This window comes from Ixodes scapularis, unplaced genomic scaffold (genome assembly GCF_016920785.2).
Source record: "Ixodes scapularis isolate PalLabHiFi unplaced genomic scaffold, ASM1692078v2 PGA_scaffold1__304_contigs__length_218370807, whole genome shotgun sequence".
Taxonomy (NCBI): domain Eukaryota; kingdom Metazoa; phylum Arthropoda; class Arachnida; order Ixodida; family Ixodidae; genus Ixodes; species Ixodes scapularis.
This window is the reverse complement of record NW_024609846.1, coordinates 154,578,177-154,605,777: the sequence shown is the minus strand read 5'-3', so window position 1 is coordinate 154,605,777 and position 27,601 is coordinate 154,578,177.

The following is a 27,601-nucleotide window of genomic DNA, read 5'->3' as shown; positions in this document are numbered from 1 at the left end:
GACACAAATTGGTAGCTATTGCCTGGGGAACAACAAAGCCTCAAAGAGGAAGGTGCTAATAATGCTCCACGTGAATTTTGCCTACCTCAAAGTCATAGAAAAGAAAGAAACCTAAAGTTGAAACTCCAAATGAATTTTTCTCAGTTTCACTTTTTGGCAGGAAATATGGTAATTAGGAAATGTATCATTTGACATATTGAAAGAGTGAAGATTTCATTCAGGAGGTCCTGGACTGAAATTTCTGAGGGACACGTTAAGGTACTCATAATCTGAAAAAGCTAAATTCATGACGAAACTGAATACTTTAGAACACAAAAATTTGTTAAAATCGCTTGCTTTTTTTGTGTGTTATTGTTTTTCTCTGAAATTGCATTTTCTACAATTAATGTCTACCTTAACTTGCACTATGGGTATTTTTCTTCACATTAAACCAAACATTTTGTGGGATGCAATTTTTTTAAATACATTTCCTAATAAAGTAACTTTTTTCTGGAGTTAAGCATAGTATGGGGGGTGGTAGAACTTGCCTATAAGACTTAAACTTTAGATGTCATCAAGCCTAATGGGGTTCACTTCACCCTGAAAGTTTGAATCAATTTGAGAGAATGGTTCAAAAGTTGACCCTCCAAGGCCATGTCTCCCCTTACTTTTTTATCTGTGTATACCATTCTTGAGTGTATGAGTTGTAAGGAGACCGAAGAAGACGAGGAGTGGAGTACAAGAAGAAGAGAAGGAAGAAGATATAAAATCCAAAAGATGGTGACCGTTCTTTTATAATGTGGCTCCCGAGTTTTAATGTTTTGGAACACTACAAAACGGCACAGCCGACTGGATTGTTGTAAGTTGAAGGGGTGACCTTCGAAGTTGAAAGCGGCGACAGGGGAGTTATACAGTCCATGAAATGTCAGCTGCGATGGAGAGCCTATGGCGTTACCGCTAGCGATAAGCACCAACACCTTCATTCAATATCTAGTTGACAAGCCAGGCCGAAGCCTTGAACATGTTTTAGAAAAAGTCAAGGTCAAGATAAACATGAAACTGTCAGATTTTCAGAAGTTCTTCTTGGAAAATACTTGACCGAAGCCAACAAACCTGCAGTCTGAAGATGCAGGCCTACTTGCAAGGATGCTTGGATTACAACAACAGATAGTCCATCAATTCAAACTACTTCAGACAATTGCTTTGACATTGCAAGCGGCGAACAAGCCACGTTTTAAGATGGTGAAGCTCGACATCTTTGATGGAGTTTTTAGCAACCCAGAATGCTGGATTAATTTCTATGAGTATGCTTGTGGGCATAACAACTGGCAGACAGTTCACGACAAAGTTAAGAACTTGTGTCTCTTTCTTGATGGCATGGCCAAAAAGTACTACGAGCTGCGCATGCTTTTGCATGAGCATGAGTCATGGCAGGAATGACTAGACAATTTTCTTTCCTCTTTTGGTCAGAAGCTACAAGCATGGCAACGAGCAATAGCCTACAAGTACAAAGAGGGGACTGCAATGCCATACATTTTTGAGAAGAGGATACTTGTGCAGCTTTCAGATTCAAAGCTACCAGATTCTTCACTGGTTCCTTTAATCATTCATAGGATGACGAAGGACCAGTTGTGTGCATACATCTTGGCATAACTGCCAAGATGTATGCAACAACTGTCTGAATTAGCCAACACACAAGCGGCGGAAAGTTTTTTTAACTGCTCAGTTCCACCGAAGCCCAGCGTGCCGACACACAAAAGCACTGGAAGCTCTGTCGCCAGGTCCACTGGACCATTTGGATGAAGTACTGCCCCCAATGATTGGATACAAAAGTAGACCACTCCCAACACCGTCAACATGGCCCAAGAGGGCAACGTCGAAGAGGCCAGGGGGAAGATTGCAATGCGAAAAACTAATAAAAGAGGGTTTCGGTATCTGACCAATGACGCCAAGGGAGACTTGTTTCTTTGAACAACCTTAACCTTTATATCTTGGTCAACGTAAATAGAAAAAAGCTTGAAGCTTTAGTCGACAGTCGAGCAACTGTCGCTGTAATTAATGTGGACCATGTCAAGGATGCCAACATATCTGATGAACACATTCAGGTGAAGGGCTACAATGGTGAAAAGCTGGTGTACTGAAAATGGGCAGAAATTATCTTCTATAAAAAAAAAACACGCCAAAGTCAATGCACTGATGATGCAGAATGTTGCCTATTATTATTTGGTATTTATTGCATGCCCAAAACACCGTGAAGACTATCAACTCCTGTTGCCTTGACCACTCATTGAGCAGCTTTGTTTGAACATCTACTCGACTGGAGAGGTCAGCATTGACAAAGCGCAAGTCTTCAGAGATGCACAGCCGACTCCAGAAAGAGCTCTCCGAAAACACAGATCAGCAAAGGACGTCACACAGATGTACCGGGAACTCGAATGTCTTGGAGATTTTCCAGAAATGACTACAGTAATCAAGGTACCATTTAAGCTAAGGGTCATAATGGTTGTCGTGAAGAAACCCTACAACATGTCAAGAGGGAGCAAGGTGTGGCCAAAGTCGGAGCTGCAGAAGATGCTAGACGCGAAAAAAATAACCCATCTACTTCAAGTTTCACATCACCAATTACTGTTGTTCCGAAAGAGGATGGGTCCTTTCATCTGTACACGGATTACAGGATTATCAGCTAACAAACATCTATTTTCGTCTCCTATGCCACGAATTGAAGCCATCTTCGACGAGACTGGTGGCTCTAAGATGTTTTCGCTCATCGACTTATGCAAAGGCTTCTGGCAAGTCTCGTTACAGGAAGAATACAAGTGCACATCTTTTGTGACTCCATTCGACATATACGAGTACAGCCGGCTGTAGTTTGCGTGGAAAGATTCTCCAGTCTTGTTTCAGAAAATGATGAATTGGGTCTTGAAGCACTTCATAGGAGTGTTCTCCAGTGTCTAAATTGACGACGTTATCGTCTGCCTGAGGACCGCCAAAGAACACATCGAACAGCTCACAAGTGTTCTTAAAGCTTTGGCTGCATATTTAAAAATTTATGCTAAGGAAAGCGAGTCAAGGTCATCTTCCTGGGTCCTACGCTTGATGGCTTCACAAAGACGACGAAGCAGGAATCCGTCGATTGCATATCCAAGTTTGTGAGGCCATATAACGTTCATTCTCTGCGAGGTTTCCTCGGCTTGGCTGGTCAATTTCGGGCGTTCATAAAGCGCTATTTTAGAGAAAAGAAATGCCTCATGGGACTCGCGAAGATAGAAAGACCATTTAAATGGACTAACCAGTGCAAGATTGCTTACCAATATCTGATCACCGGTATTTCCAGTGATCCTGTGCTGACCCTGCCAGGTATCAAATTACCATTTAAACTGAATACCGACGTCTCGCACTATGTAACAGGAGCTGTGCTGTGTCATAGACACCACTCTACCCCTGAATCAACAAATCAAGGTTATCGGATACTACTCATTCACCTTCTCGGAAACACAGATCAACTACACACCCACTGAGAAAAAAGCACTGGCTTTGTTGATGGCGATTTAATATTTTCATACTTACCTCGATGAAAAGAATTTCAATGTTTACACCGATCATCAAGTGCTGACCTACCTTCTTGGTTTGATGGAAGCAAAAGTGAAGCTGGCGAGATGGATAAACAAACTGCGACAGTTTGAGTTTTAAGTAAACCATTGTCCTGGAAGCATTCTGGCTGACGCAAATGCATTGTCCCGGCTGGCTGTAGACCTCCCATCCGAGGAGGCTATTCGTCAAAAGGTATCCGAAGAAACAGAAGATTTCCAATTCGAAGACTGCAAGTACACCATTCCTGACACACTCGTCCATAAAGTGCTGCAGCTGTATCAAGATACTGCAGATGCAAGCATACATTATGGTTTTTGGTGCACTTACAACAAACTGGTACAAAGGTTCAGATGGAACCACATGAAGGAGGACATCTGGAAGTATGTTACAACTTGCTACCAATGCCAACTCCATCAAGCCGAGTACCGTCCGCGAACTAACGAAATGGTTCTTCCAAAACACCCCGCAAAACCCTTCAAGACTGTTCATCTGGATTTCGCTGATATAAAAAAGAGCCCACGCATTCAGAAAACTCAAGCACATTTGATCTGCATCGACCAGGGCACACGAAGGGTCGCCGCCCGTCCTAGAAAGGAAGATGCAAATAGTGTAATACGTCTTTTGGAGTGGGATGTATTAAAAAATGGGAGGACCGTCATTTTTGACAACGGACCTACCTGCCTTTGTAAGCGAACGCCCCTGGGACTGGGGTCTACAGCGCAGAATCACCTTCAACGGTCATCTTCATACCATCCAGCAGCTAATGGCATGGCAAAGAGGGTCATCCAAGACCTCCAACAATACGCAATGATGTATCCAACCTTCAGAGGCGTATGGAAACGTTGCCTCACGGTAGAATTGGCTCATCACAACGTTCGCGTACTGCCGCTCCTGGGTGCAATCCATATTATGCTGTCTTTGAAGACGCTCCTAAATTGCCAGGGGACCAGCAGCTGGGAATTTCGGAGAAACTGGAGCTGAGGGAACGAAGGAAAACAGCAGACAAAAGGTTCAATTATCGAGGCAGCATGAAGAAAAACTTCAGGGCTCGCCACGGCAGCCAGATACTCCATGTGCAGCTGAATGACTTGGTCATAGTTCGTAAAGGCCTCCTAGGGACACACTCCAACCTCCTTGGCCCTTTCGCGTTGTCAAGATGTCCAGCCAGGAAGGCATTTTGAAGACCATTGGATATCGAAATAGTGATGCCAACCCAAGTTTGCCACAATTGGCAATATTTTACTTTATCATCCCAGAAGTATGAGTCTCAGAGTGTGGAAGTGTAAGGAGACCGAAGAAGAAAAGGACTGAAGTATGAGAAGAAGGGAAGGAAGTGGATGTAAAATAAAACCAAAAGATGGTGACCATTCTTTTATAATGTAGCTCCTGAGTTCTTATGTCTTAGAACACTACCTACATGACTTTTTTTGTTCTTGAGTGTAATGGTCACTTATTTGCTATCGCAATTATCAGCAGCCTATCCGTTGTGTAATGCCCAATTGCAGTGATGTGATTGCTGCGCCAATTACGCCAAACTGCGCCAAGGGACTAACCCTGCTACATCCGGCTATATTTCGCCAAAATAAGAGTAATCTGCGCCAAGCCTGCGCCAAAGGACCAATTTTGGTGGCTTTTCGAAACCGAAACTAAACTGAGTGCCATAATTGAGCATGCAGGAGCTAAATGGCGCAAGCGGCCGCCCGACACAAAGTATCCTGCATCAATGGTCTATTCGGTCTTGCATGATTTTTCCCGCCGTCTCTCGTTTCTCGCGCTCGTATGTCTCGTCTCGCGTCTTTTTAAATTTTTTTTCAAAGATAGACGCGGGCATGTGTGGATGCTCCGACAGTAGCGTACCGGGTACCAGGCCATCCATGCCATCATACTGTGAAACGAAACCGCGTTTTTGCGCGGTGGGAGTTACTTTGTGAGCTGAAGCACTCGCTCCTCAAAACAACGGCCGTTGGAAAGCTATATTTTGTGTCTGCCTGCCAGTCACCGTGGTGGCGCAACGTCGGGCGTTGCCATCCCCACGTCGCTGCAGATGTGGCGCTTTCTAAACTGAAATTTAAGGACTGCCGCATGTTCGCGGCATGTTTACCGAAATTTCTGTGCATTTTTACATTGTACGCTACTACGAAAATCCCTCTTTAACTCAGCTTGCTCTGTCGAAGTATTGATTACCTAGGTTTCTCTTGGTGGGTTTTTTTTTCGAGAGGGATCCCGATACGTAAAAAATCTCCCACGAAAGAAAGTGGGTGGAGAGAAGTGATCTAAAGCAAAGAAGGCAATGTATGCACGCTGAACTCGCAGAGCGTGCCTGTTTGTCTTGAGTTCAGTCATTGCACAAAGCGCTCCGAGAGCTTTTTGACCCTTACTCGCGATGTCTTGCATCGATGCGCTCAGGTTCTCTTTTTTTGTGTGTTTAGTATGTACCTTGTTTGCCTGCCTATCAAGCACGTGCCGCTGGACGTTTTTGTTGTATCCTGGACAGTTACATTTTGCATACAGTTTTGGGAACCAGTTGCCGCTGAAGCGGGGTAGCATGGTTTCGGTCGAACAGCTATCTCTGCTCACGCGACGAAGCATGTGCAGCTGCAAGCCTGCCGAAGTTGCCCTCAGGTGCATGCGAATATGATTGCACGACAGAGGCACCCGCTGGGACGCTTGCAATCCATTGTTTTACGTTTGCTTACTTCCGACGAAAATCGAAAATCTGGCACGTCGGGAACCAGTGAAACGGCGGCAAGCGGTTTTTCGGAATCGCTCGGCAACGCCTACAGCATTGTACACTTATGGGATGTCTCAATGTTTCTTTGGAGACATTGAAAGTTGACATTCATTTCTAGCCGAAGGCAAAGCGAGGCTTGGAGCAGCCTTTCAGAGAGTTTCGAAAAGCGAAAAGGAAAGCACGCGCTAAGACTCGTAATGAACCTTTGTCTTGTGTACAATTTCGCATTGCTCTGCAGTAGTTACACGTTTCATCAGTCGGAGACTGCTTCCATTCGGTATATTATATAACTAGTCAACCTACTGCTGTGATATTTACTAGTAAGCTGATAATTTTCAGATAAATTTTATTATGTGCAGTTTGGTTCTTATTTATATCCAGCGGTTACATATATGTGTATAATTTACCTGAAGCACTGCAAAATGTGTCATGTCATTGGCATTTCAGTTACACGTTGAAAGACTCCCAGGTGGTCTAGCTTTACCATAGTTTGCTTATTGCGGCGAGCAAAGTGCCCTTCGTTTGTCCAGCACTTAAAACAAATATTTTTATTTTTCTAAGAATACCCTCCCCAAAAGTCACTTCTGCTGCTCCGAAACACCGTTTTGGCTGCTCCAAAAGCCACTTTTGCTGCTCCAAAACACTGTCTTGGCTGCTGCAAAGGCCACTTTTGCTGCTCCAAAACACTGTTTTGGCTGCTCCGAAAGGTGCTCCAAAACGGGTTAGGCCAATCACATCACCGCAGTTGTGAAACCTTCAAGGTAACAGTGAAACAAGATATTATGTAAGGCCTGTTTACACATACAACCGCAGCTCTACATCAGGGCTATTAGTCAAGAGCTGGTAATGCTGATCTTGTTTATGCAGTGCTGACATAGTGCTTTGTGTCCTACACCAGTGATACAGTGGTGAATTAGTGCTAAATTACGTTCATCAGCTTTGTGCTGTACATGTGTACCAGCCTCTAAAAAAATTTTTTTTTTGTTCATGTTAAATTTGTTTTTTACCTGCGTGTCCCTCCTACATTTTCTTTTTTGAGGGTTTTTATTTAAGTTAAAAAATAAAAAAAGTGTGCGAGGAAAGGAGGTCACTCTTTGCAGAGAAGCACTGGTATATGCGTGGTAAGACGCGATTACACGACTGGGGGCTTCTACTTTTTTGTGGCTTGTACGTTTTGAGTTTCCTTTGCCCAAAGAATGTTTTCCACTATTTTCGTGCCAGACAAGAACACACTTTTCCAAGGCAATTGATGCCCCTACATTCTTTATTTTTTGTAGGGACAGCAGGTTTGGTGACGCAGAACACTCTAAACCGATCTCTGACAAGACTCAGGTCTTAGTGTAAAGAAACATTTTCTCCCAAATTGGCACTCCTTTTCTGAGAGAGTAATTTTTTTCCTGCCAAACATTCCATAATGCACTTTGTAGAATCACTCACTTATTCCCTTCGCTCTGCGATAACACACGCTTGAGGGCAGGCTCGACAAAAATATAGATCCGGACCCACGGATATCCGCGCCTGTAGCCCATGACATCTGCATCCAATTCACAATCCACCAAATCTAATTTATTTTTATCCGCACCTGCCAGTTCACTGGGCATAACCGTGGGTAGTTCTTGGGCATTTGGCGAATCCGCAGTGCTTTACTCATGAAACTTCAGTACCCCCCTCCCCCTTGGAAGTTTAGACCGTATGCAGTGGAACATTCGTCATACAACATTTATGGGAACGCGCGAAAGTGTCAAATAATGAACCCGGAGTCGTATTACCCAAAAAGGCGATAATTACAGCACTTTGACAAACCTGCGCTAATTTATAGTAAAATGCAGGACGTTGCCTAAACTGGAAATGCATAATCAAGGTTCCACTCGATATGCAGTTTTATGGGCAATTTTATTTTGCCTATTACTGGTGCGATGACTTACACCAGAACATGCACCCATACTGTAAGTGGAAAGTAGCGCTATTATCACACAGCGTACTGTGCTAATTAATATTGGGAGGGGTGAGTGGGGACGTAAATTATGTTTGGCTATGCTACTGTACCTCTTTACAAGATATAGTGTGCTTTGTGTGAACTCCCAGAAAATGGGTCTATTGATGCAGCAATGCAATTGGAACCATTCAATATTTTTTGGTGTTATAGGTACTGGATCTGTTTATGTTATGCCTCTGTGGTTGCAGCCTGTAGAATGGGGTAGATGCAAGCTGAGTGATATAGCCCTCAATATGATGGACATCCAAGTTTTAGGGCTGTAGGCTGTGGAATAAGCATTGCCAAAAAACCTCGAAAGAGGAAAATGACTTTAGCATTGACAAGGAGGCTGTCATGTTACTAACATGCTGCACAATGATACGTAAGGTGGAGCAAGCTGCATGGCTCGGACAACTTGAAATTGTGCAATGTCTTTAACAGTGAGCTCCTGTGATTAATTTCAACCAGACGAGACATATATATGTACCTAGCAGAGCTTGCATTGAAATTTGCTACTTGACAGAGGCACGTGATTGCTTGATTATGTCGTTTGCACAGAAATTGACTAAATATCATATTCAATCTTGGTTCGTACATAACATGCTTAAGTGGATGAAGCAAGTGATAGATGTAAGGGACATACTTTAAACCTACTTTAGGTGGACAACATTTCTGTACAGCATCTGCTCTCTTCCCCATGTTACAACTAATGCACACAGTATATATAGAATGTGCAGTAAAGCACAGTTACATTGATATTCTTGACAGGCATTAGATACCCAGAGGTTTGATTTTTTTCTTTGGTGTTCTGCGTGCAGGCAATTAATTGTGTGTTTGTTCGTTTTTTTCTAGAAGGCGTGGTCGCAAGGCACCCATGACATTCAAGTCTTCCGAACAAGGCACTATGAAAGCATGGCTTATAGCGGCACCTGAGCAAGTGACACGGTGCGGGTGAGCCGCAAGTGTAACTTTTACACTGTAAACAGGAAATATAGACATGTGTCCGACAAAGCACAGACTCATAAAACTTTCATGTAACAATAATGGTGAGCCGCAAGTGTAACTGTTAAACTGTAAACAGGAAATATAGACATGTGTCCGACAAAGCACAGACTCATAAAACTTTAATGTAACAATAATAGTTTAATTTAACTAAACAGTGCATCAACAGAGCCTGACCCAAGAATGGGGAATTGGGGAACCGTCCAATGTGTAGAGTCTAACAGAAACAAGGAAGGCGATAAAAACAAAGGGGGGCAACATGTTAAGATAGTACAATAATGTCGTGCCTATTTTTTGTTTTCAATCAAGATTTTATAGGAGGTAGCAAACTATGTCCTTGCAATGGAATGGACCTACTTTTACAAAAAGACCTTCCATGTTTTTGGTAAAATAAATTGCGCCTGAGGAGGTGGAATTATGATTTTCCCAATTGCGCATAGACATATCTTCGAGCTCCACAGGGTAATAAAACTTCGCGAAACATAAATATTTTTATACATGCTCAGAAGTTTTTTTTAAATATAGAAAAAGTCAAACAATTTTTTTGTGACAATGAAAGAAATTGTCGTCCTCAATTTTTTTTTTTTTTTTTTAATTTTCGTTAATGAACATTTAGAAATATGTAATTCAGAATCCACCACCAAGACCTGTTGTATTCTATTGTTTTAAAATAAAGAAATAACGGTTTTGCCAGGTCTGTTGCAGTCAATTTCTGTTGGAGGCACTGTGTCTCAACAACTAGTGGTTACTCGAGCACCGTATCCACAGTGGCCATAGTTGGTCGCATTATCTCCCAGGCACCACAAAGCATTGTACAAAACTATGTCTTTTTATTTATTTATTTTTATCTGTGATGTGCCTGGTAGTGCCTATGAAAACTGAACTTTGTGGTGCATCAGTCCTCCGGGTGCTGTGCTTGGTTGATTGCTCTCAACTGTGCTAATTTCTCGAAGTAGCATTTTAGTGTGTGTAGCGTGTTGACAAAATGATTCAATTAATTTATCTAGATGTCAGTATACTCCGTTTGTAAGTGCAATGAATTGTAGCGGCCGTTGCAAGCTGTCTCAGGCAACTTAGTGCATCAAGTGACAACGCATCACAGCGGCCCCTCTCCGAGGTCACGACATTGAGTTGACTTGTGCAGCCTGTAGCGTGGTCTGTGTTGTATTGTAAGGTATAACGAACATATGAACAGGAAACATTATGAATTTGATGCCCCAATTGATGGCGGGCATGGCGAGGGCGAAACAATAGCAGGCTGTGTCTAAAAAGAAAATGATAAGTGGACGAAGAAGCAGAAAGCTAGGCAGTGTCATTGGAGCAGCATCATGCCTTTGCGCAAGTGGTGACTCTGGTATTTGTAACGCCATTGCACACTGGCTGATGTTTACACCACACAACTGAAGGCTGAACTCTCATAACACCATGGTATGGGTCATTTTAGATGAGACTGAATAGTAGGTAAATGGTTGACATTTTTTGTTTGCTTGATATTTTATATGTCATTCCCTAATTTATAGTATACACCAACTCATATTTACAAACAAACTGGAGCGCCACTGGCGCCATGCATGCGCGATGGAGTGTGGGCAAGAAGCTCGCCCTCGTCCATAGACCATTGGAATGCAATGTTGTCGCCGTCGGTGTGAGTCCCCTGCCCTTTTTCGCGTTTGAATTGTTGATTCTACGTCTTCTTGGCAATGCCTGATTACTTGAGCGGCCCCAGCGAAATTTGCGAGGCTCGTTACACCGCAAAACTTCGCGTGAATAATGTAACATGCGGCGATTCATTCCGTGTGGATGTTACAGAATGTACGCTAAAGCCTGATTCACATTATGAGATTTCGCTCGCAATTTTCAGTTGCGACTTCGCTCGAGCTGCAACAGCGTGAACTGTAGCTGAGATGGTCGACGCTCATACTGAAAATCGCAAGCAGAATCGGACCAAGTGAATTAGGCATAACAAGTCGGTGATGGCCACTGGTAGCAATGGTCAACATATCTTTGTATCTACTGTCTACATCGAGCCTGCTTACCAACCTTCAATCTTAGGTCTTTTGAGGCCTGCACTTACTTCTTATCGTAAGCACCGCGCCAGCATTTGGTGATCGGGCCGGTGTCGTCTAAAAGAGCCGACAAGCAGAATTGTTTGAGACAGTAGATGACAGTTCAAACGATCAGGCGGCCGTTTGAACTTGAAGACGCACTGAACGTAGTCATTATACAATGGTCGATACAACTTGACGGTTTTTTTTGGCATTCATGTTGGAACAAAACAAATAAATCTGATGCCACCAGTATTCTTGAATTCAACCCAAAGTGCTTCCCGCCCAAGCAATTGTGGTCTGACGGCGTCTGGTTTTCCCTTTTCACGGCACATATCCACGTTCTCGGACAAACCGAGCGCATGAAAACTAACGTTCAAACCTTTCTCTACTCTCTTTGTACAGCCCCAGTCGTGACGTTTTGACAAGAAAGGTTTTTGTCAGGTTCCTTTCAAAACAACGCAGGAATACACGTCTCACATGGGGGCCTCCGCCCACAGCCCCAGACAGGAAGTGTGCCCGACGAGCCACCACCGCGCTGCAATGTAACAGAGATGAGTTTGCGTATAAAGGAATATAAAAAAAACATTTTTGCATAAAATACTAAATATCTAGACACAAAAAAGGGTGTAGATAATGAAAAGCTAGGTTGTCACTTGCATTCACGAGCACGGCCGATGTGATCAAGTTTGATAGTGAATACCTTAAGTAATAGTATTAGTCAATTTTAGACTAGAATACCCAAAAGCCTTGCGTAAGCAAAAATAACGTCGTCACCAGTACGCATGCGCCTAGACCTTGTATGGATTGGCGCATGACGACGATGCCATTTCTTTGACACGCACAAATTTGGACACATTCTAAAACTTGCAATTAGGAGTTCATTAATTTTGAGAAACAATGTCTGGGTTAGGCAGAGATGCCTTGAGAAGATACGTTCATCATTCATGCTCCTTTTTTTTTCTTATTTCATATTGAATACAAAATATTTGCATATAACAAGCAGATTTAAAAATCCCCTTGATTAGAATATCTGCAACAAATTCCTTGTTTAGATGCCGCAGTTTATAAATATGAGTTACGTATTAAAATAAGAGCTTAGGAGAGTACAAATGAAATCTCGGCAGCAACCTGCAGGGTTTCTATTTAAGTATGGTACAGTAGTGAAAGGCTTGTAAAAACTATTAACAATATTAAATTGAAAAATATTAAACAAAAACAATATATTCGCTTTAAATTCGTTTTTAACTCAAAATCCACTATACGTCAAACCAGTTTTATATCAAACTCGCAAGAAAACGTCTGCCAGTTCGATATAGCGGGTTATTCAATTAGAAGTATTAATGAATTTGACTCTCAAAAATCCACTTTCTGCTGACATATTACACAATGAAATAGTCTTGCAACTTCTGCTGCTTTTTCTTCATTGCATCCGCGATAACAATATTTTTCTACGCTATCGACGGACTCCGAAATTGAGGCCGCTGCCTTCTATATTCGCACATTAGGGCCGAACTATGCCGAGAGCAGTAGCACCTGCAGAGCTTCCGTTTTGCTTTGCAAGTTGGCTTTCTCCTAAGGAGGTCAGCTGCGTTGGGGGAAAGCCAGCTAGCAGAGCAAGCGGACTTTTTTTCTTCCGGGCGGCCGCCTCAACCTTCCCGGAAGAAAAGATAGTATTTTCTTTTGCAGACGGAGTGGGAAGAGGAACCATGGAGCGCCCTCCCAATGCTCCCTGCGCAAAAGAGATTTTTTTTTCTTCCGGGCGGTCGACCAACATTTCTCAGAAGAGAAGGCCGTAGCGCTCCTCTCGTGACGTCGCAAATGAAGGCCATCGGGGTGCACGTCGAAGCGAAGGCAACGCGCGTGGGTCGATTGTCGTAACGCGGTTTTAGTCACATAAGCGTGATTTATTAGCTAAAATGAAAGCTGCCCATAACAATGGGTCTAGAAAACATTGTATTTCACGGGCAAAGCATTACATCGCTAAATAATCGGTACCAAATGGCACGAAGTATCCGTAAAAGACGCCTATACAAAGTGATTGTTTTAAGTTGAAAACATTGAGTCACGCAATTGTTGTAGGAATGCATAATTTATACAGAAATGCTTCAACAGAATTGTGAGACACGCAGTGAGTGGACACAGCAAAACAGATCAGTTAAAGATCAGGTAGACGTAGTCAACGCGGACACGGCTAGAGAAGGGTCACTTACTATCATGTAAACAAAATATAACTTCTTTTGTATACAATAATACTATTGCCGTAATACAGTTAAGGTCCTGATATAAATGCGGTAAAGGCAATAAAATGACATTAGTATCAACAAACATGAAACCACAAAAAATGCACTTTGTATGATCACACAAACTTGTTATTCACCTTCCAGTGAAAACTAGAATGTTACAACGCATATTTACAAATGTCGACGCCACTGCACACGGATAGCGACAAAGAACAAAATTCCACTCGATCACAAAATTTTAAAAGAAAGACTGCAGCACTTACTTGCGTCCCACATGACCAAGAAAGCCCGTAAATAAGTTGTTTCTCACCTGTCGATCGTATCCATATGTCCCACAATATCTGGCACGAAAACATTTGAAGACAAGCTCCAAGAAGTCCCTCTTTGTCGAGAGAGAGGTCAGTCGATAATCTACCAGTGTCATTGTTGGCTAGTTTCCACACACGTCACTCAAACAGTAGCAGGACTTGTTCCGCAAATCCACGTAAATGCCGTAGTATCAAGCAAACACAAAAACTACCCGAGACTGCGGTGACGACAGAAAAACGTCGGGAACAAGGATAAAAAGAACCCCACACGAGAGCAGCGGAGCAGTGTGGGAGGCTTAACGTTGTCGGCCCATCTCTTGCTTATGTGCGCTCCCCGCGGCGATGACTATATTTTTTTCCGTTCTCTTCCCTTCTGAAAGTGCCAGCGTTCCTTTTCAGACAGTCCGCAGCTCGCACACAACATACATTTACCAGAATCGGAGCCCGTTGGAGGGAAGATGAAAATGTCTCACCGAACTGGTTCATTCGAAAGGTGTGGGGAGCTGCGGGACTGCACATAGTCCCGCGGTTAGGGGGGTAATCATAAATATAAAATAGGTACTTTCAACCTTGGTAGCACATTGTATATTACATTTATATTATATATATATAATAAATTGTACAAGACAGCACTTTTAAGACATATTAATGTCGGATAAACGCGCACGAACCCCACCGTGCCGCTTGACAAGAAAAATGTTTTTCACGACGATGTGATATTTTTTTTTCATGTAGTTGCACCATGGCCTTCCTTCTCCGACATTGTGATGTAACCACTCGGAGCGCTACGGCCTTCTTTCTTAGAGGTGTTAAGTCGATTCGTCCGCCGAGAAAAAAGAAGCCAGCGTGCTCTTCAAGCTGGCTTTCCCCCAATGCGGCCGCAAACATTGGTGGAAAGCAAGCTTGCAGAGCAAAACGGCACTCTTGGCAGTTCAATATATCGGTAGTGGCTGCTATTTTTGTTCAATGTAACCGTAATTGTTGATATATATTATCGCTGTAACATTACTGTGCACAAACGTTTTTCAATATAAGAAATAATTCCAATTAAACGGGTTCAATATAGTCGGGTTTGACTGTACACACATACCTACAAAACATAGTTCCTGAATAATGTGCAAACATTTCTCTTGATGTGACAACGGGTTTAGGTCAACTAGGGTCAGGACAAAGCAGCTTCGGCCTTCGACAGCACAGTTCCTGGTGTTGTCGAACAACCTATTGCCAGGCAAGACTAACAAATGATGTGTCTAGCCCTACTCTTGCTCCTAACCGGGGTCCTGGTTGCTGGAAATCGGGGCAAGCAATCTTTCCAACTTTAAACATTTACGGTGTTTAGATGGCAGGAGCTGCTGAGGGTGATGTCATTCTTGTAGGACCTAATGCCAACGGCATGTGCTCATGAGAAAAATGCATATAGACTGTGGGATTCCCCTTGCTGCTACCCGTCTCGGAGAATGAGACAGCACACCGGTTCAATAACACGTAAACATTTAATGACCGCTATCGCCTGCGCCGCGATCCCAACCGCCCCCGCGCATCCGCTGCGACGGCCTTTTATCAGCGGCGGAGCGCCGCTCGCGTGGCCAGTTGCCGTTGGCCCCCTCGTGGTCAAGATGAACACTTATGATTGTCGGAGGGGCAGCCTGGGCCAACCGCTTGGAATCGCCAGGTTGCCCACACATCTCCCCCCTTCCAAAAACGAAAACAGAGGACGTCTTTGATGGTCTTCGGGGGGGCCTTCCTTCTGGGTCAGCAAGGGTCTTCTCAGATGAGCGATCACGGGTCCGACGTCGGTACTTCCGGACAGTACCGATGCAGCCATGGGGGGTGGTCTGATGATGGGAGCTGCGTCGCCGCTGTCTGGCACGAGGAACTAGAAATTAAAAACAACATAAGGCCATGGCGCGGTAGGAAAAAGTAGCCGCGCACACGAAAGATGCCTGTCCCACTGTGCATGCGGGAGCGCGGACCATTTCTCTTCTCCTCCCAAAAAAAAACACCGAAGAGGGCATGAAGATAATACACTTAGAACTCGTGCTACTCCCGGTCGTCCTCACCGCCGTCTCAAGTTGTACCGCGGTAGAGACGGTGTGGAATCTTTCGAGAGGTGGTCCGGATAGTCGTCATCTGGAACCTGCGACACATCTACCTCCTCGGGTTCATAGAAAGCTTTTAGGTCGGCGACATGAATAGACCCGCACACTTCACCAGATTCACAATGCACCAGCTCATAAGACAGGTTGGAGAGCTTGGTACTAACACGGTAGGGGCCATCCCACCCCTTTGCTAAAGAGGCCGTGAAGCTTCTAGCAGCATCACTCAGCGGATGAGTTCGCCTCAATACCAGATCTCCTACCTTGAACTGCAGATTTCGCCTCCCCTTGTTGTACTGGTTTGCCTGCTGCAGTCTCGAGACGTCGAGGCTTTCTCGAGCTTCACGCAGGTTCTCCGTGAAACGCTTCCGGAGATCTTCTGCGAACTGCGTGGTTGTGCGCTGCATGCTTGCAGGATCTGTGCAAAGGAGGCCGCTTCCCAGGGGAAACACGAGCTCTTTTCCAAAGTTAAGTTGGGCCGGAGTAAAACCCGTGGACCGGTTGATTGTTGTGTGGGTAGCGAATGCCATTTCTGCTAATTTCGCGTCCCAGTCTTTGTGTCGCTCTGTATGCGATACAAGCATCTGCTTCAGGTTACGGTTCACTCTTTCCGTGATATTCGCCTGTGGATGGTATGGCGAAGTCCGTTTGTGCCGTATGCCTAGCGCCTTACACGCATCCACGAATACCTTGCTAACAAAATAAGAAGCGTTGTCTGTAATAAGCGTTGCGGCAAAGCCAAAGCGCACGAACGTCTCGAGAAGACAGTCCCAGATTTTCTTAGAGTCTAGTTTGCGCAAAGGAAACATTTCGACCCATTTTGTGAAATGGTCGGTCACTACTAGCAAACAGAGTGTCGAACCGAAATTTTTATCGGTTCGGTTCCGATTCGGGTTCACGGCTTTCGGTTCGGTTCCGGTTCAGTTCCGGGGAGCCAAAAATAACGGTTCAAACCGGTTCAAACCGGTTCGAATCGGTTTGAACCGCTAAATTGAGAATATATTTTCCATGTTGTTCTGGCCATATACACTATTTACGCCATAAAACGATTAACGCTTGAGCTTCTTCGATCGTCCGTGCAATTTACTTTTGTTTTTAGGTACCAAAATATGAAATTCAGTTATTTAATTTTGACGCAAGAGTAGAAGAAAATCTACATTAACGCACATAACGTCGTGTTCATAAGACTCTACATCCCTTTGTTTACCAGTAACACATATTTTACCTGAATCAAAATACTTAAGTACAAGTGTGAAGAGGTGAGCTTGTTGGTACATCTGGAAATAGATCGGCTTGAAATTTAAAACTATACTGCATTTTTTGTCCTTTCTTATTGTTAAAGTAAAATTCTAAAGTTCAAGCGGATTTATTTACACGGTATAAAATATTTTCGCGAAGTGTGGTAGGTCGCCTAAGATACCCGTGATTGATACAACTTTATGTCGCAGTATTAAAAGTGAAATTGTGATTGTGTCTTTGAACCAAGGAATTAAATATATCACATAAAATTATAAAATGAGCACCTCGTGGCCATATATATTACCAGATATTGTTTACGAAATACACTTCACAATATATATGTATAAGATGACGACACAACTGAGCTAAAAGCAATGAAATTTTCAAAATGTCACAACAGTTTTAGAATAATTCCTTTCGGACAATTTTTTATAGGAACACCGAGCGGCAATCAAACTGCTTGTTGTTCTAACCAAGCATTGTTTACACTCAGTACCGTATGCATGCGACTAATCATGCAGCAAGGAGTAATCGCAATTGTTCACCCTAATCTATACGCACCTTCGCACTCCGATCGAATCTGGCCCAAAATAGCGCTTGTTCAAATGAACATTTTCTTATGCAGGAGAAGCTGGCATAGCCTGCCTCCTGAGGTTTGTTCTTGACAAGATGCCGGTCAATTTAATTTGCGAATGAGCATCACCCTTGCTAGGTGATGACTTTAACGCGGTAGTGTTAAGGAGCTCATGTCGCAGAAAACCCGATGTCGGTGGCGTGACTGGAAAATCTTGGTTGGTCGATAAAGTGATGACGTCAGAGCTACATGCCCTCCCGCAAGAATTTTAAACAACTCACAATGCTCATGTGAAACGTAACATCACGCGTGTAATGAGAGTGATTAAAACATGACATGTAATGCGAATTAAAGTTCGCCGTATGTCTCAAACGATTTCACTTTTTAAAGTAATTCCTTTGCCTTAAAGAAACAAATTAAGAATTTTAGGTGGGATATGAACCCACGACCCTTCGATTGCGAGTCAGACGGTCATGACTAGGCCACGCGAATCACGCTTTCGTGGCAAATGGGAGTGCGATGCAAACGAGACCCGTTAAGGCTATCGCGTTCCACTTTTAAAGGCGAAGCTTAAGCGTCCTCCAAGTTTCTTTTTTTTGTTAAGTAAAACGAAATAGTATTTCACGTTCTACTCGACGTGGCAGCTACTTAATTGGACACTTTCTGACGGTTTGCGTGCGTAATCGTCATAGTTCCGCCGCGCGCCCTTGTTTACTTTGTTTTTGTCCAGCCCACAGACACATAAAAGTAATGTTCCCCACATAAAAGAGCAATAACAGACTTCTATATGCTTGAGAAGTTATATCTGTGAGGAACACATAGTTATTTAAATTAGCTTCAAAATCAGGAATGTGTGTAAGGCTGCCCCATATCACTTACAACGTGGCTGTTGAGGATAGAAACGACGGAAAAGATTGGCAGAACATTTTTCAGATAATTTGGAGGGCATTGCTTTAGGGTGGTCGGCCACTTATTTATGTTGTCAAATATTCAGTTAGTAATTAAATATATTTTTGTAACGATCAATAAATTTTACTTTAGAAAGTTCCCATAACCACTTGAGACCGACGCGGAAGGACGATACTCGAAACTACGCGAGCTGTGGAGTCTGCATAAAAGTGTTTTGCTGTTTGCTGATTGGCACTGTGAAATATCGGGTTGCGGGATACGCCAAAAAGGGCTCTGTGCTCGCATAATAGATTGAAAGTCAAATACATGAAATGTTCAAAAATAGAGAGATAATTAATGTAATTTTTCTAAACAATCCCTTACTTAACGCCCTACTGCATAAATCACATTTTATCAGCTTCCATGAGCTCGAAACTTCGCCAAATACTGCCTCGGGAGGCTAATGTTATATTCGGTTTTACCTGCACTTGTTTTGGCCCTCACTTTAGAACCCTATGCTTGAATAGTCATGCGCGCTAACATTTCCCTAGGCTGCCATATATCATCGCGAGACTGCTATAAAAATTACACAAATTTACAATTAGGAGGTGTATTGCTGGTTTTGCAAACATCACATTTCACCAGAAAGCTTAACTGTTTAACATGGTATGCAAGTGACGTCATCACACTATAGGCTGGTAGTCATTGTGATTTCTTCCTGCTGAGAAAATCAAATTCGATGGCGCAAAATGCATGCTGCATAACGTTCAAGCTCAGTGAAAGCCATGTATTTTAAAATCACGTATTACTATTATTAGTGGATCGTCGTGAGGAACGGCGCGAGCGTCTGGAACGACAAAAACGTGCCATTTGGCAAGAGCCTTTTGCACACAAAGTAGTTTCCGGGCTAGCGCTTTTTGGTCTGCGCCAAAGATGCGGGGAAGAGGAACCTTTGCAACACAGTAGGTTTTTAAAATTAACCCCCCTCTCCGCCACACACACGCCCGCGCGCGCACACACACACACTTCTTTTTACAGCGGAGCTATTAAGGGCTAGTTGCCCCAGTATCGTGTCTGTCAGCAAACAAATGACGACACTAAACTCTGGACAGCTACCGACATCTATAAGTGACGACAGCAACCAGACAACCGGCTTCCCGGATATCTCATTGCCGCCGTCGCGCATAGATGACGGCAACCTCTCCAGCCTTTCCACTCTGGCTTGCCGACTTGCGGCCGGCAGTTACTTCATTTCCACCATAGTACAGCTTCGCTGGTCTTCTTTCTTCACCGGAGTGGAAAGGCTGATGGTATTCCTCAGAAATTGTCTCCTCCGTTCGTGTGTGCTAATTCGATAATTTTAGTTTTCACTTGTTAAAGGGCAGTCCGCCGTCAATTTGAGCGTTCTATCAAAATATATTTTCGGAAAGGGTACTAAAAATTTAGCCTACAGCAGCGGTTAAATCATGAAAAAACTGTTTACATAATTTATAATCGTTAAAATACGCTGAAACCGATACCGAAACTAACTTGCCACTCGACTGGTCCGCCATTTTGACGTGACGTCACATATGGTATAAACACTTGCACGTGTGCAATTTGAGCCTGGCCAGCCTGGCAGCAGGTCACTGTTTTGTGTTCGTGCCGCGGATAAAAATGGACTCATCAGGCTCGTCTGAATCGAGCAACGATGAGGATATGGTGCTAGATGTTGAGGACGATGACGATAACCCGTTCTCATACGATCCGCCGGCATCGCTTCCGAGAAAACCGCCAGCGGCGGCTGCATTCGTGATCCGCCGCCATGTGGACCTAGATGCCGCTTCCGAAGCGGAACGGTAAGCAGCTTTTGTTGCTAGCACGCCAAGAAAAACTGATCGACGTTATGCCTTTTAATTGGAGGCACTTTTTGTTATATCTTGGGGTCTGACAATAGACGGTTTTAGTAGACCGTGTTTTCAAGGGTCGCTTCCACACACAACACCAATTTCCTCCAGTCGCCATTACGCGCTCTTACATAACTGTATAAACCGATAGCATAAGCAAAAAGCAGACAGTCGCTAGCACCAACTAGCTACAAAGCAAGCACCCTGACCAACATGTGACGTCACGGCAACGTCAGCGCCATCATGGCAGCCTCCGTGTGCCACTCTTGCTCAGTGTTGCCAGCAGGGCTGCAACAAGTGATTTGGGTGTGTACATGTAAATTTCAAAATTCATTTCCTTCTGAAAAAATTAATATTTTTCCGAGATATTTTGTACACATGCTCAGGAAGGGCATCCAAATACATAGTGAAAATTTTATAGAAATCGGTGAGCATCAAAATTACGGTGGAGATGCCCTTTAACAGCAAGCCTTCACTGCTTTTATTTTGCACCCCGTGAAGTTTAAAGGGGTCATAAAACGATATCGGGTTGGAATGTTCATGACTTTGCAGAGGCGTACTGGTCCTAGTCTGACCCAAGTATACTCGCAAAGGCCGCCACTGATCCAGAAGCTTCTTTGTCGCGGTGAAATTGCGAGGCCAAAAATGAGACTATTTCTTTTAGTCTTGCCTTCGCAAAGATTGAAGACGTAATTGTGGGATCCAACCCACCCGCCTCACGACAGTCGAGCGCGGCTCATGGATTGGACAGGGGAACTGGGTGAGCACTGTACATCGGCTCGTAACAAGGAATGCCTCGGTGGACACTTGTGTAGTGGCTCGTGTCCAACCACTGCGGTAATGAGAATAGCCGAACTCTAACAATGTCTGGAGCTCCAGTACGCGTTTTCTTCCTTTCCAACCCCAGCGCGGGTGTATGATTAACGTTGGCGGAATAAGACAGGCACCAGGCCACATGGCCGCTTCTGGCTCCGAGTTGAGGGGATGAACGATGCTCATATTTCTCTAACTTTTTGGCGACTGCCATTGCCTAGCTAAAAAAAACAAAAAGCAAAGCCAAGTTCAATCAGTTATTAACGTTAGGGAGTGATCCTGAGTAGAATTTAGCTATGTACAGGAATCTTTTTGTAGCTTCTTTAAGAGAAATACAGTGGGGGTCGAAACTTGGGCAATAACTTGAGAACGACGCTCATGTGAGACTTACAGCAACTGCCATAGTTCGGCTGTCCCTCTGAGTTCACTAAAATATTTTTCTAAAGTATTCCTTCCGTATACACATGTAGTTCTATCGAACGTCATATTAATAAGTCGCATTTAGTCATTTCAATACTTCTATTCTCGGCGACATCTTTCGGATGCAGTTCAGCAGCAACGAAGAAATGTTTGGGTGCTTCAATGATGTAAAATCGGTCTTGCAACATTTTTTTGTACTTTCAATAAATACTGCTAAGAAGTAACCCCTGACGTATATAGCTTGCAAAAATATGCATTAGTTTTACTCTCCCCGCAATAGCAAATGCAGAAAAAATAAAGGAAAAAGACAGCTGTCGATCCCCTCCTCAACTCGCAATTTGAAGAAGCGGCCACGTGATCTGACGCTAATTATATACCGTCAGTGTTCATCATAGTCATGCCCTATAGTCCGTTGCAACCTAAGAACGAAGGACGAGGGTAAGACGGGCCGGGGAGGGGGAAGCACACGGAACGCTAAAGAGAGAAGGAGGTTTCCCCCTCTCTTCTCCAGCGTTTCGTCTGCTTCCTTCTCCCCGGCCCGTCTTACCCTCGCCCTTCGTTCTTAGATTGCAACAAACTATAGGTGGCTAGGGTTTGGAAAGCAAAAGCTTGGGCTGAGCTTCAGATATTTTTAGAGTTGGGCTATTATCATATTTAATTGACATGAGCCGTTACCCGAATGTTTGACGATGCTGACTGTCAAGAACCCGTGCACTCGACTAGCTGTTATGAAAATCGCTTACGTCACGGTGTCACGTGACTCGGTGCAAAACCGGGATGTCATGTTACGTCATGCTGTCAACAAGGCTAATGCATGTAGTGACTTCTTCAAATTAAATCGAGTTAACGCAGTGAGTCACGTGACGCCACGACGTCACGTGACATTACTTGACAACATGTATTGGCACCATGACGTCACGTGACAACGTGACACATGGTTAATCATAGTGCCAATACAAAAGCGCCACAAAAACCCACAATTTACCATATTTCTGCAATTCTGTAGAGGACAATTTGATCAATAGAAATACAGCCGCCATTTTTTTATTCCCATATGTTCATTTTGTGATACTAGCAAAAAATAAAATAATAAATTACCTTGAACCGTTTTGAACCCGTTACCGTTATATTTTTTTTCGGTTCGGTTCCGGTTCAGTTCCAAGATGGCGGCAAAAATTTCGGTTCGGTTCAGTTCCGGTTCGGCTAAAAATAACGGTTCTGTTCCGGTTTTCGGTTCGGTTCGGTTCCGGTTCGACACCCTGCTAGCAAATACTGATTGCCGCGTGGACTACGGGGAAAGGGACCGACAACGTCGCAGGCAACACACTCCCAGGGGTACTTGCTTTTGACCGACTGCATTAAACCTGGTGGTTGGCCACCTCGGGGTTTTGCCTTCTGACAAACCGGGCAGCTACGAGCGTACCTCATCACATCCTGCCTCATACCTGGCCACGTTGCAATTTGGGACAACTTTTCGTAAGTTTGGCTCCCACTGCTGTGGCCTGCCAAGGCGGGATCATGCATATATCTTATAAATGACTTACGCAGTTTACGTGGTATTACAGACCGGAATGGCGGGCCACTGGACCCATCGTCCGCCTGGGGGATGTATCGCAGCAGGATGCCGTCGCTGCTGAGCAGGTATGAGTCCAAGTCTCTGGGATTCCCAGCGTCGGCTGAGTTTTCTTCTGCCAGCTGGTGCATCACCTTCTGACAAAGTCCATCGGACAGCTGGGCCGCTCGGTGCTCCTCTCTGCTCACCAAGGTTCCCCACCGCGACTCTGGTGTGATGGGCGCCGCATTGGCCAGTGCCACCAAGTCGGGATCCACCTGCATTTCCTGCCCGAGAAGTGGAGCACGAGACAACGCATCTGCAACGTGGTTAGCCACTCCACGCTTGTACTCGATTGTGTATTTGTAGCGCTGGAGCGAAAGCGCCCATCGAGCGAGTCGTCCTGCAGGGTTTTGAAGCCCTTTGAGCCACGAGAGAGCCATGTGGTCAGTTTGAATGCTAAACGAAGCGCCGTCAAGGTACATGTCAAACTTCTTAAGCGCAAAAATAATTGCCAGGCACTCTTTTTTGGTTGTTGAGTAGTTTCGCTCCGCTGCGGTTAACGTATGACTGGCGAAAGCTACGGGACGAAGAACGCTGTCATGTTCCTGCAGAAGGACTGCTCCTAATCCGTAATCGCTTGCGTCGGTCTGCAAGACGAACGGACGATTCAAGTCGGGCAGGTTTAAACACGCGTTTTCAGTCACAGCCCTTGAAAGACACGCGAATGCGGTTTGCTGCTCTTGCCCCCAGCACCATTTCGTTTTTTTGCGGAGCAATCGGTTCAGAGGTTCAGTTATCTCAGCGCATTGCGGAATAAAATCTCTATAAAACGCAATCATCCCGAGATATCTTTGTAGGCTTTTGATGTCATAAGGGGGTGGGTACTCCGTTATTGCGCGCAGCTTATCTCCATTCGGCCGCAGCGTTCCGTTATCCACAACAAATCCGAGAAGGTTGATTACAGGCGATGCCAACTGGACTTTATCTGGATGAATCGTAGGGCCGGCTTGACGCATTCGTTCGAGTATGATCTGAAGGTGCACGAGATGCTCCTCGAATGTTCGTGAAAAGACCACTACGTCATCCATGTACGCCATCGCAAGCTCGTGCTTCGCGTCACCGAGGACAACGTCCATTAGGCGTTGAAAGCTGGCGGGAGAGTTGGACAAACCAAAGGGAAGGCGAGTGAATTCGAACAACCCCCTATGGCAAATGAATGCGGTCTTCTTTACATCAGCCGGATGAACTTCGATTTGAAGAAATCCGCGGCTGCAATCGAGGGTTGTGAAAACGGTCGCGTTTTCAAGGGCATACATTACTGAGGAAATACTAGGAAACGGGTAACTGTCTCTGACTGACACTTCATTTAGGCGCCTGTAATCAACACAAAAGCCTTGCTGTGCCGTCCTTCTTTGGAGCAAGGACTACCGGGGAAGCCCACGGGCTTTTTGACTGACGTACTGCGCCTGTGTCGATCATTTCCAATAGCGCCGCATCAAGAAGTTCGCGCTTGTGAGCACTTATGGGTCTCGGATTGCACCTCCGGGCAGGTGCATCCTTGGTTTCGATGCGGTGCTGTAGGAGATCGGTTTTCCCAGGTCTTTCCGTGAACATCGGCGAGAAGGGTTCCAGCAGTTGCTGGAGCTGCTTCTGTTTGTCTTCACCGGAACACTTTTGCACGGCTTTGAGCACGCTGTCTGGAAGTAAAGGCATCTGCCCGGCAATGTTTAACGGGAACGCTTGGCCGCGAATACAATCCTGCCGTCTGGTAAACGGCGTTAATTTCATTTCGCCACCCAACCAATATCCAGCTTGGGCAAAGTCTAGCAAAACCCGCTCCGCTGCAATTAAATCTCTACCCAGGATCATGGGCACCGGCAGTTCTGGGAGGTATACGAACGGTTGTCTTCGTTTTCTACCATGAAAGGAAATTCGTAACCTGAGTGCGCCGGCAGCAGGCAGTACGGACTTCGATGCTACTTGCAATTTCACGTTTGCTGACCGAAGATGTATCTTTCTCTTGTTACATTCCGCAAATACAGCATCCCCGATAAGCGGTATGTTTGCTCCAGTATCTAAAAGAGCGGCTACTGGTATACCTAGTACATTCACAGTCATACGAGGTTCAAGAGACTTGGGTGTAGATTCGATTCTACTCACAGCTGGGATGAGCACTGTCGGTTCCTCGTTTAGTGAGGTTGTTCCTACCCCCGTCGACTGGTGCGAGTCCATTAGCGGCCGGCCATCCAGAGCGACCATCCTTGGTGTTGAGAACTTCAAAGCGGCTCTGACGCTGGGGATCGGGCCGGCCTTTGGCTGAAAGGGAATCGCATTAGGGTCCAACTCAAATGCAGTTGCTTCGTGTAGCGTAGGACCGGGAGCAGTGGAAGCTGTTCGCCCGGGGATCAGTGAAAAGGCAGACGCGCCGGGAGTCTCATGACCGAGAATGTTGTTAGCTGGCCGCCCGGGTGTCACTGCAACAGCAGGCACGCCGGGAGTCTCAAGACCGCGAACGGTGTGAGCTGGGCGCCCGTGTGTCGGTGTGAAAGCCGACACGCCGGGAGTCTCATGACGGGGAGTATTGTGAGCTGGCCGCCCGGGTATCACTGCAACAGCAGGCACGCCGGGAGCCTCAAGACTGCGAATGGTGTGAGCTGGGCGCCCGGGTGTCGGTGTGAAAGCCGACACGCCGGGAGTCTCATGACGGGGAGTATTGTGAGCTGGCCGCCCGGGTGTCACTGCAACAGCAGGCACGCCGGGAGTCTCAAGACCGCGAAATTTCTTACCACCGCCGGCCGTAGCCGTTTCCCTGTGTCTGAGGCGGCCGCTGCCGTTCGCTGCAGTCCCGGTGTATGTGTCCTGGCTGGTCGCATCGAAAACAACGGGGCGTGACGCGCCCGTCGGCTTCGTGCGGTGTCCCGCTCTCTTTTGCCTCTCCCAAGCTCCGCGTTACCGGTCCAGAGGACAAGAACTCATCTTGACCAATGGAGGGGCTGTAGCGTTGTGATTGCGTGCCTTCGTAACCGCTGCACCTCCGTGATTCGTATGCACGAGGATCTAGGGTTCGTGATTCGTATGCACAAGGATCTGGGGTTCGGGGGGCGGGCGCCTGATTGGAATCGTCTTGTTCTCTCTTGACTCTATGTGTACGTGCGTTTCCGAACCACGGAAATGATGGTTCCAGAGTCATGTTCTGCGGTGGAGGGGGTCGGTATCTTAGTTCCGCGAGGATGTCGGCCTGGATGGTGATCGCCCCCCGTGCCATCTCGTCTAAAGTCGTAAAGGTACGTCCCGTGAGATGGGGATGGAAACGCGGGTGGCTTTGGCGGATGGCGCGTTGTACTTTCTCCGCGTCCGGTGCCGCGGCGTCGGCGATATCGTACAGGCCCTGGAGAGCCCTTACAAACTCAAAAAGTGACTCTTCCGGGTGCTGTGTGCGCGCGCGCAGCTCGTCCTTAATCCGCACGCTGTAATGCGGAGGCAGGAACTCCGTACTAAATCGTGCCTCAAAATCTGACATACTTGTGAATTTAGTTTGTCTTTGCCTCCACAGTGCTGCACTGTCTGTCAGTGCAACCGGCAAAAGGCGGGTGAGGACGGTTTCGTCGTCAATTCCCGACGCAGCTTGGTAGTCCCGCAGTTCCGAGACGAACATCGCAACTGACTTTCTATCTGCGTACCCCGAAAAAACCGGAACGCTAAGCGAGAGCCTTAGGAAGTCCCTGGGGGACGTACTGTCGTGAGCAAGTCTGGATAACACGGGAGCGCCGACCGAATTGCATCGCCGCGCTCCCTGACGGCGCGGCGCCTGGTGCCGAGACCCGCGCAATGCGCACGCGCGTCCTTTCTTATCTGCTGGCCCACTCGTTCGCTCGCTTCAACGCGATGCGCTCCTGAGCGATTAAATGGGCGCTAGGTGCCGCCCCGGCAACCAAGATTCCGAGAGCCTCTCGCTCACCGCTCGGGACGAGCTCGCGTGCTCCGTGGCACGCGCCGTTCGCGCATATCTTTCCCGCGACTCGGTGACGCGTTAAAAACTGTCGCTTCTGTTGATACAGCCGCAATGAATTGTAGAACTTGTATTCGCGTACTCGAGGCAGCCTTGGGCTTCTTTCCGAGTGATCATGCACGCGCGGTAAAGTGGTGAATGACGAGCAAAAAGAAAACGCCAAATAAGAACGGCACTTTTTCAACCCCCCTCCCAAGAAAAAACAAGAAACTAAGCGGAAGGAAAAAGAGGCACTGATTCAGTTTGG